We start from the raw sequence: 11,264 nt of genomic DNA, 5'->3' as shown, positions 1-11,264 counted from the left end.
GGGGAAGGAAAACAGCCTGGTGCATATTGCTCAAACATAGATTTGCTGAAGGCCTTGAAGATGATGTGTTGGAGAATTGAATGGCTTTGTCTAAACACTAGCCAACTTGGTGGAATTATGTGCTATGGCTAATGTGTCCTTTAGTACATATTGCAATACTTTCTCTCTGGTAGGAACTGATATAGAGAGCATTAGAAAAGAAGCTACTTGACTGAAACCTACATGGAGAGTGACATGACCATTTTGGTTGGTTGGAGAGTCCATCTGCAGACATGTGACCACCTCTGGGATGTTCCCAATGGCTTATATCAAGGACCTACTGGATCATGTCTAGGGGTGCAGCTAAGCCTCCTGGAATGCAGAGGAGATGCAGTCTCCAATGCCAATAGCAGTGTGTGGCAAAAGCGCCCTGCTCAGTAGTCAGGAAGGAAGGGGATGTGGGTAGGAAGCAAAGGAGCAACCTGGGGACCTCGGGAAGCCCCAACACCCATGAGATCCTGGCTCTGGATTAGAATATGGTAAGATCATCTTCTGAGAATCATTGTTTGCCTGGCTTGTACTCTCCTCCAACAGTCTTCCCCTGTGATGTCTCCTGCTGTGGACTGGCTGAGCATCCCCAAGGCAAAGTGTTGGTCCTGATGACATTGGGAGGTGGCAGGCTCATCAGTTTGAGCAGACAGGCTCCCTGGAGGGCCTATGACGGTTGGGGAGGTCATGTGGCAGGCCCCTGAGGGCATCTGAGCTCTCTGCAGTTGTCATTGGCTGAGGGCCTACCCCGTTCTCCACAAGAGATGCAGTAGATGAGAAACGCAGCTCATCCTTTCCTACTCCACCTCAGAGAAGCCCAGTGCCTCATTCCAAGGCCGGAGACCCAGACCTGAGCGGCCTGTCACACCAGGCTCCTGTGATCCAGTTCTCCCTTCTGTCTGACCCTTTCCTTGGGCGGCCTGGGGTTGTCTGCAGCACCTCCATAATCTACCCTTTTAATGTTCCTGTGTCCTGGTGGTACAGGTGTGCTCAGGATGGAGTTAGGCCTCAACTAGGCCTGGCAAAGCAACAGGCCACAGTCACATTTTCCTGCTCTACATTAAGCAGCATCTGGGGGAATTAGGTTACAGGAGATATTTGTTCTTGTTAGTTTTGTTGTGTTGCCATGTTTTTTTTGGGTTTTGTTTTTTATTTTTGCCTGTCCTTGGCCAGAACATAGGGCCAGATAGTTGTGCCTGTTAATTTTCAGCTTGATGCTAGTGCTCTACCATTTGAACCACAGCTGTGTCCAACTTTTCCCTTGGTTTCAATTGTTATAGAGATAAGGATTTCACAGGCTTTCCTGCTAGGGCAGACTTTGAACCATAATCCTTACATCTCAGTTTCCCAATAGGCATAGCCACCAGCTCCGAGCTTCAACAGTGTTTTCTTTTTTAACATATGAAAACAGTTGAGTATGAGTAGCTCAGGTACACATTACATTGAAGCTTCCCATTCACCTCTTCCCCTCCCCTGCAGCCCCGCCTCTCCCACTGTCCCCATCAGGCCTACAGAAGGCTCTCAGCTGGGTCACATGACCACTCCCTCACTGCACCATCACTATAGCCACCACTTCACCTTCAGGCTCAGCCCTGGCTACACATCAAGTAGGCTGAGAACCGCATGTGATCATGATGATATCACCTTAACAGTGCCCCTGGTTTAAAATCCTGAGTGCTCCCTTGTCCCTTCCTCCTCTGTATTCCTTGTTGACAAGCCCATTTCACAAGTTGACTTGCTCCATGACAGCATGGTGGCCCGTGCCTGTGAGGAGGGAAAGGTAATGGCATGCTCGAGGCTGTGGTAGATGCACAAAATGCTCATTGAACATGTGCCGTGCCTGTGTTTGAAGTGTTAAGTCTCGCCAGCCTTAGCCTCTTTCAGATGCTACAACTAAACTCCCTAAAAGGGTGGCTTTCACCAGCACATGCTGAGGGCTCAAAGAATGGAGGCTGCAGACCCAAGACCAAGGCCACGAGCCCTATTCTCTGTATCCTAGAAGTGGCTCCTCACTCTTCTCCCATGGCCAGAGAAGTGTCTAGCTTTCTGTAAGTGCCCTAATTCCATTCCAGAGGGCTCCACCCTCATGGTCTGAAAGTGGACCAAAGCCCTCACTTCTCACACTATTACTATATAAATACTTGTTCAGGTGAACTGGTGGACATATACATCCTACTATGTTAGGAAGTGCATTCTTCTGGGTCCAGGGGAGTTGCTAATGTTCCCCACCCCCACACACACACACACAGTCCTGCTAGGCTGAAGAAAGATACAGAGTACTGCCTGCCCCCAATACCTACCACTATCTCAAAAACACCCTCCCCTTGTTTTGGGGCGACCAAGTCATGGGAAATGCAGCTCACAGATAATAAAGGCAGCCTGCAGAGAAGCCCAGTGTCCTCTGCCTGAGATCTTGCCCCCTCTGTCCTCAGCACTGTGCCTTGGCATTGAGACTGGTTCAGGGAAGCTGGCAGGACTAGAAGGCCTTCATGACAAATGGCAACCTGTTGAAGCAGTGGACAAAGTCTGGGCAGTTCCCCGCCACAGGGCCACACAGGACCGAGCCACATCACCTCTAGTGAGTCACCTATTCCCTGCTGTCTATTTTCTCCCACTGAGGACCCTGCTCCAGATTGAAGAGCTGTAGACTGCCAGGACCCTGACAAGGCCAGGCTACATCCTGCTACCAGGTCACCCAGTGCCTGGGGTCTGTCCTCACTCAGCTCAGAGTCTGCACCTGCATGGGAGCTGGGTCACATCAGTCCTGCCCTTGATGTGGTCTAAGCTGCATTTTAGGTCACTGGACTGACAGTTATTTGTCAGTTAACTGACTGCCTTCCTGAACATTCTGAGATCCCTCCTATGCCTTTGGGAGACCTGGAAGACCCCAGAGGGTGGCAGTCATATGTCCTTGGATTCAGTGTCCTCGTCTTCAAGACACTGGCTGCCTCCTGCTTTGCCTTCCCCAAAGGGGCTCTTGAGTCCTGGGTAAGAAAGCACATTAGAGAGAGAGAAGTGAAATGGCATTAGAGGGCCTGCTTCACATGGGTGAAGCCCTGGTTTCATCCCAGTACCATAAACAACCCTCACTACAAGCCTTTGGGGATTACAAAAGCCTGTGATGTTCTGGTTGTTTCCCTGATGGAGAGGACTCAGCTAGAGAACATCCCTGGCTCAACTGAGTCGACAATGACCCAGCCTAACTCCACAACCAGAAAAGCCTTCAATGTCCAACAGACATGCCTTCACCAGGTTATGTAGTTCACACCAGGACAGAAACTGGAAGTGCAATGTGGCAGTTTGCCCTTCTGGGCACCCGAGCAGTTCCTAGAGGAGGGCTATTATGGAGATAAAGTGGATGTATGGAGTCTAGGGGTGGTCCTGTACACGATGCTCCTGGGCCAGTTCCCATTCCGAGGGAGGACCTGAGCAGGTTGCAAGCCCAGGTGCGCGGGGGCCACTTCAGGCTGAGGAGACATCTCTCAGAGGACAGCAAAGGCCTGCTGGCACTGCTCCTCATGACAAACCCTGAGCACAGGCCCTCACTGGCGCAGGCACCCTGGCACCCCTGCTAAGTAACACCCACGCACACCTGCTACGAGCGAGCCACACCCTTCTATACCAGCCTGACCCTGATATAGACAGGGTAATGGGTTTTTGAGACTACCATCCAACAGAGGTGTGGGAAGACCTGATGGGTCAAAGGTTTGATGCCACCTTGGTGATGTAACTAATATTTACTACCATAAGGTACGAGGAGAATGACCCCACCTGTTGAGTTCATTGACAGATACCTGGACCTCCACCTTGGCCCTCATCTGCAGGACCTGTGCCTCCACCTGTCTAAAAAAATAACCCAGCCAGTTTACCAAGCAGGTGTCCTGCCGGCTGCCTGTCTGCTGAGCACCAGGGGCAGAAGGATGACAGCAAATGCACCCCCTCTACGCTCTGCCTTTTCTCTGTCCTCCTAGGGCCCTGAGGAGGAGGACTGTAACTCACTTCCCCAGGACCCCCTAGCAGCCAATTTTTCTAGCCAATCCCCAGCACCAATCCAGGGACAACAGCCAGGGTTGAAGAATATAAGGGGAGAATGGTGAAAGCCCCACCAGTCTGCAGCTGCCACCTTCCAACCCAAAGAGCAAATCTAGCAGACTCTCTTCTGGGACAGGAAAGAACACCCGGCACCTGCAGAACTCTTTGGGGGAGCCTGGAGCTGGGCTCTGAGTTTTGTCTATGGGTACTAGAAGAGGGGGGAGGGTCAGAGAGAGGAGGAGGTGTGTCCAGAGGGACAGATTTCAGGAGGGGAGGACCCATGACCTCAGTGCTGAGTGACAGCACTCAGTGGCATTGTCTTCTGAAGCTCAGACATGTTTCCTTTTTGTCTTTCTTCCTACAGATGAATATCCTTCATCTGGAAAAGCATATTTATTGTAAATGAAGTTGTTTGCTTTAGCCAATTATTACTTCAGAGTTGGTTTCATACATTCTAGTTGTGTCTTGCTGCGTTCCTTATGATAGCAGTAGCAGTCAGGATACTGTATAGTTCAAATCTTAACGCTGGCCTGTCATCATAGCTATTCTGCAGACTTGAGTCCTGGAGGATTGAGGTTCGAAGCAACTCAGCTTCTGATGCACAACAGGTAACTTGAGCATTCATCAGCTACGATGAAAAGTGTTTCTCAAAAGACATGAGCTGCTATAAGGTCAAGTGCACATCATTATTATCTGGGTACCATATTTTCTTTTTAATTTTGTTTTCATTTTTCTCATTTTATTATAAAGGCATCCAGAGGAGTTACAGTTAAGTAAGTCAGGTAAAGAGTCCATTTGTTTTCAGGCATTGGCATCGCTCCCCTCTCTCTTTCCCAGGTTTCCTTCTTGTCCCCATCCACAAGATGCATAGTTCATTTTCAACATAGCATCCAGTGAGTACCACTGCTGTATTTGCTCACCCTTTATACGTTAGAAGGATAGGCAAAAATCAGCCTCATTCTTTGTAATCCAACTCCATGCATTGAGGTCCTTGTATAAGTTAATTAAACTAGAAAACATACTACACCAGTAGCTAAAAGGGCCAGTGTGAAATTATGCAAATTTGGGCTGGGGGCAAGGTTTACACCACGGCAGAAACTGGACATCCAATGTGGCAGTTTGCCTTCTGGGAGCCCAAGCAGTTCCTGCAGGAGGGCTATTAATGAAGATAAATCAGATGTATGGAGTCTGGGGGTGGTCCTGTACACGACGCTCATGGGCCAGTTCCCATTCCGACGGGAGGACCTGGAGCAAGTTTTAAGCCCAGGTGAGCAAGGGCTGCTTCATGCTGAGGCGAAATCTCTCAGAGGAGAGCAGAGGCCTGCTGGCGCTGCTCCTCAGGATGGACCCTGAGCACAGGCCCTGGCTGGTTTAGGTACCCCAGCATAACTGGCTAAAGAACACCCAGGCACACCTGCCACCAAACCACACCCCGTGCATCAGTCCGACAATGACATAATCAGGGTAATGGGTTTTTGAGGCTAGCATCCAAAAAAGATGTGAGAAGCCCTGATAGGCTAAAGGATTGATGCCACCATGGTGACATACCTAATATTAACTAGCACAAGGGACTAGAGGGATGATGCCACTGGGCAGAGGAGGCACTGGGTTCCTGGACTTCCACCATTGCCCCTCCTCTGCAGGGATCTGCGCCTCCACCAGTCTAAGAAAAACAACATGCTTGCCAACTAAGTACCCTGCTAGCTGCCTGCTCTGAGTATAAGGGGCAGAAGGATGCACCACCTCTGCCTCTACACGCTGCTTCCATGCTGCCCTCACACCCATGGTCCTGAGGAAGAGGACTGTAACTCTCTTCCCCAGGAGCCAGCGGCAGCAGATTCCTCTAATGCAGCCACAGCCCCAACCCAGGACACCAGCTGAAGCTGGAGAAAAATGACAAGAGAACCCTATGTGTCTGCTGCTGTTGCTTTCCATTCCCAAAGAGCAGATCTGGCAGGGTCTGTCCTGGGACAGGAAAGGACAGCACCCCATACCTACAGCATATACATGCAACTGGGCTCTGGGTTTTCTCTATGATTTAATGAAGTCCTTTTCACCCACCCAACCCTTGTCTGTGGGTATCAGAGGCAGGGAGAGGGGTCAGAAGGCGAAGGGATGTCCAGAGAGTCAGATTTCAGGTGAGAATGCTCATGACCTGGGTGCTTGAGAAACAGCACTCAAAGGTATTGTCTTGTGAAGTTCAGACCTGTTTCCTTTAGGTCTTTCTTCCTGCAGATGACTATCCCTAATTGGGGAGACGATACTACATATAAATAAATTTCATTATCTTAACCAATTATTGCTCCAGAGTTCATTTCATGTATTCTATTTTTGTCTTTTTGTGTTGCTTATTAAAGAAGGAGTAGTGAGAATATTGTATAGTTCAGGTCCAAACCCTTGCCTGACATTGTAGCTATTCTGACGATGACTCCTAGAGGTCTGAGGTTCAGAGCTACTCTGCTTCTGCTGTACAAGATAACTTGGCATCCAACAGCTATAAATAATGAAAAGTGTTTCTCAAAAGAAAAAGATGTGAGGTGCTGTCAGGCCAAATGCACATCATCCTCATCATGGTACCATTTTCTTTTTCAGTCAGTAATGGGGCTTGAACTCTGGCCTGAGTGCTGTCACTGAGCTCTTCAGCTCAAAGCAAGGGCTCTACCACTTGAGACACAGTGCCACTTCTGGTTTTTTGGTGGTTTATTGAAGATATGAGTGTCACAGACTTTCCTGCCCAGGCTGGTTTTGAACCGTGATCCTCCTATCTCAGCCTCCTCAGTAGCTAGGATTACAGGCATGAGCCAACAGCACCTAGCTTACCATTTTTTTTATGTTTTTGTTTTTAATTTTATTTCTTTGTATTTTTCTTATTATAAAGAGGAGGTACAGATGAGTTACAGTTACATAAGTCAGATAAAGTGTACAATTCTTTACAGGATTTTGCTCCCCTTCCCTCAACCTCCCCTAGTTTTTCCGTCCTGTGCACATCCACATGATGCATAGTTCATTTTCAACATAGTGTGCAGTGAGTACCATTGCTGCATTCGTTTACCCTTTATATTATTTAGTAGGACAAACTAAAATCTGCCTCAATGTCTCTAATGCCAATCCATATTTTGAAGTTCTTGTAAAACCAATTACCTCTGTGGCTTTCCTTGTTCTCTCAGTTAAATGATTCTACATAAGAGGGAACTTAAGAAAATTGTTAGACTTCCTGGAAATAGAACTGCCCTAGGGATCAAATCCAGGTGTGGGTAGCAAAGGCCTGCAAATGTAACTACTAGGGAGGCTGAGAAAATGTTAAAAGCCAGGGAAAGCAGAACAACTGAAGATTCGCAAAGCCTACAACTGGCCCTTTGGCCAGTTGCACAAAAAAGGAGATGTGGGTCAAATGGTTAGAGCCAGTCTGTACCAGAGCACAATACCCTGAGTTGTAGCTCAGTAGCAGCAAAAACAGAACCCAACCATCTACCATCACTGAGCTACCTCCTCAGTCTATTCTGAAAATAACGTTTTCAGAAACTTGTTTCAACAGCACACTTCAAGAAGACATTAACTGAGAAGGTTATGCCATATTTAGGTCCTGACACAGCCCAGCAGAGGTTCAGGAAGCCCTCATTGGCAGGTTCCAATGGGAGAATGGAACTTACTACCACATCATCAGAAGGAGCATCAGGCAACACTTACAGCCAGGTGAGGAATCCATTGCCTGGGCCTCTGCCCTGCCCCTCACTTGTAGAAATGTGGTCTTGGACCACAGAAAAGCATCCAGTGTCCCCTTTAGGCATCCTGCCAACTGAGCACGAATAGCACAAGGATGGCAGCAAATGCACCACCTCTGCCTGCCTGGTGGGCCCCTTCAGGCTCCTGAGGGGGAGAAGGACTAGGCCCCAGCCAAGAAACCTGTGGTCAAGCCAGTGGTTTGACTAACATCCCATCCCAACACCTGACTCCATCAGAGTTTGGACAAAAATCAGGGGGATGAGATTTGAGCATTCTTTTTGCCAGATACTTTACCATAATGAACTAGTGTCATCAAAGTGACATTGCCCACAGAATCATTCAACTGGGAAATCTTTTGTTAGACCTAAGGGGCCACGTAAATAAATGCATCTGTGTCCTTGGTGCTTGTCTTGCACTTGGAGAAAGCCAGTAGGGATAAGATGAAAGTTTGCCATTCGGGCCGCAGAGCATCTTCTGCAGGAGGGCTACAACAATGACAAAGCAGAGCCTTGATATCTCACTATATGCAATGTTAATTCGCCAGTTCTCATTCTGTGGGAGGACCTGGAGCAGACTCCATGCCCAAGCTCGCAGGGTCCACTTCAAGGTAAAGAACACAACTGTCAAATTATGGTTTCTGAAAGCCTGGTGGCTTTATTCCTTGTGACAGACCCCGAGCCCAGGCCTTCACTGGGGCAGGTACCCCATCAGCGTGACTCTAAAACACCAAGGCATGCCCACCATCCAGTCACATACTGGAACCTGATGTCCTCAGAGCTATGGATTTTGGGGAGAGAAGCCAGAGGAGGTCTGGGAAGTTCCGATAGGTCTACAGTTCGATGTCACTAAGGGAACGATCAAGTACTGACTCACAAACGGGAGCATGGAAGTGACCTCGAGGGCCAGATGAGTTGTGTCCAATTGCTGGTACTCTGCCTTGCCCCTCACCTCCAACTCCTGGGCCCCCACTGGTATAAAAAACACCATATTGCCAACCAGGCTTCCTGACAGCTGCCTGCCTGCTCAGCTGGAGGGGCAGGAAGAAGGCAGCAAATGTGCTACCTCTGTCTCTGAGCTCTGCCTCCTCTCTGCCCCCTGAATCCAGGGCCTTGAGAAGGAGGAAGGCCGCAATCCAGCCCCCTAAACCCAGCAGCAGAGTAAGCAACGTCCCAACCCCCGTCCACATTGAGGTTTGGAGAAATGTCATGTGGATTTTTGCTGAGCCTCATATAGTAAGCAGCTAGGATGAGAGAGGATGAGGCCCAGGTAAGATTTTTGTCAGGTAATTACAGCCATGAAATACTGTCATCAAAATGGCATTGAGAATATTTTGGTAGACCTAAGGTGCGGGGAGCCGGGGCGAACACCATTACAAGATGGCGCCCACTTCCTTGCAGCTTTGAGGTAAACAACTCCATATTAGGCAGTGCTTGGCAGGACTGTGGGTCCCGGGCTTTGTGCAAGCGCGAGCCACATAGAGTCCCCAGCCAATCCCGTGGCACCTGGTGATGGTGAAAGGCAGACAACCAATGATAGAACGACCCGTGTTCCTATTCCCTATATAAGCGGCCACATTTTCATGTAAGGGGTCTCTCGCTCAAGCTCTCCCATCAATTCAAAAGCTCTCCAGTAAAGTGTGATCTGAGAAGACTCCTGGTGTGGTGGTCGTCCTTCCTTGCTGGTCGAGAAGGCGCCTGCCGCAAGTGGTGCCGAAACCCGGGAACCACGCGAGAGGCCGAACAGGAGCCAGAACTCAACACACGGAGAGGAGACGTCGGTAAGTATCCCCAGGTATGCTGTTTTTTACTATGGACTATTGGTTGCTTGTATTGCTGCTTCCTTTGTGGTTTGTCTTTCTGGTGGTTCTCTGTGCCTGTCTGTGTTGTGGGGATGACCACAAAGAGGGGGTCTCATGGAGACCCCTATACCCTTCTTTGAAGGAATTTTCAAACCGGTTCTCAGCCCTACATGTGGAAGGGCAGGACCAAGAACCCAGTGATCCAGTGAGTGACTTAGAGGAAGAAAGGCTAGAGGAGGAAGGAGAGCGGCTCGATCCAGCTGGCGAGGAGGACTTAGAAAAGGCTGCGGCTGAATACGAGGCAGATAGATATGAGGGGTGGCGTCCCCTAGGGGAAGGAGTGCCACAACAGCTAGGAAGGGGAAGAGAAACCAACCCTCGTCCACTGCCCCCCCCCCCGCCATATCCGCCAGCAGGGCGGAGTCACTTTATAAAAGGGAGCACTTGGTCGTGGCTGGTGGCCGCTTTTCCAGTTTTTGAAAATCCAATTACTAATGAAAGAAATTTTGAGCCGGTTTCCTACTCCCACCTTAAGGATTTAGCTGAGGCAGTCCGGACTTATGGAGTAACGGCTAATTATACCACTGCCCTGCTCTGAAGACTGACCGTTAATGCTATGACGCCCACGGACTGGTTTGAGGTACCTGTCTTAATCATGGGCAATTCCTCGATTTCCGGTCTATTGTTCAAGACAAGGCTCAAGCCCAATACAGACAAAATGTCCGTGACGGGCACCCGGACTGGACCGTAGATATGCTTCTCGGGCAGGGACCCTATGCTGTAGATCAAACAGGACATCCCTTTGAAGTGTATCGACAAGTGAATACTCTTTTTTACAAATCCTGGTGAGCCCTCCCAAACAAGGGAGAGAAGGCTGGCAATCTGACAAAAATCACTCAGGCCCCTAATGAGCCATTTTCTGATTTTGTTGCCCGCATGCTAGAGACAGCCGAGCGGGTGTTAGGAAATCTGGAAACAGCCATGCCATTTGTACAACAAATCATTTTTGAACAAAGCACCAAGGAATGTCAGAGGGCAATTACCCCAGTAAGGACTCACAGCCTAGAAGCTTGGTTAAGAGCCTGCAGAGAAGTGGGTGGCCCCCTGACCAATGCGGGGCTGGCGGCTGCTGTCTTGTCGGCTGCCAGGGCCGCAAAAGATAATAAAGGAAAAGGATGTTTTCGGTGTGGCCAGTTGGAACATTTTAAATGGCAGTGCCCACAAAATGGTGGTCCTGCGCAAAACACGCCCAGGCAGCCAAGGACTCCAGGAATGTGACCTCGTTGTAAAAAGGGGAAGCATTGGGCCAACGAATGCAGATCAGTTAGAGACATCAATGGACATCCTATCCCCCAAATTATTCCAAACACTGATTCAAAACAAGAGCCAAAAAATGGGGAAAAGGGCCCTCGTCCCCAGGGCCCGAAAATTTACGGGGCTTTTCAGACTCCAGCTCCCGGACAGCACCCGCAACAACCCCCCAGCCAAAAAGAGCAACCTCAGGCTCTGCAGGGTTGGACCTCTGTGCCACCTCCGGACTGGTATTAACACAGCAGATGGGAGTCCAGATTGTGGAGACGGACATGACAGGACCCCTAGATGAAGGCACTGTAGGAATAGTTTTAGGACGCTCCTCCTCCACAATGAGGGGATTAATAATTTTCCCGGGAGTGATTGACCCTGA

This window comes from Dipodomys ordii, unplaced genomic scaffold, assembly GCF_000151885.1.
Source record: "Dipodomys ordii isolate 6190 unplaced genomic scaffold, Dord_2.0 Scaffold245, whole genome shotgun sequence".
Lineage (NCBI taxonomy): Eukaryota > Metazoa > Chordata > Mammalia > Rodentia > Heteromyidae > Dipodomys > Dipodomys ordii.
The sequence above is the reverse complement of the archived record's forward strand: the minus strand, read 5'-3'. Positions refer to the sequence as shown.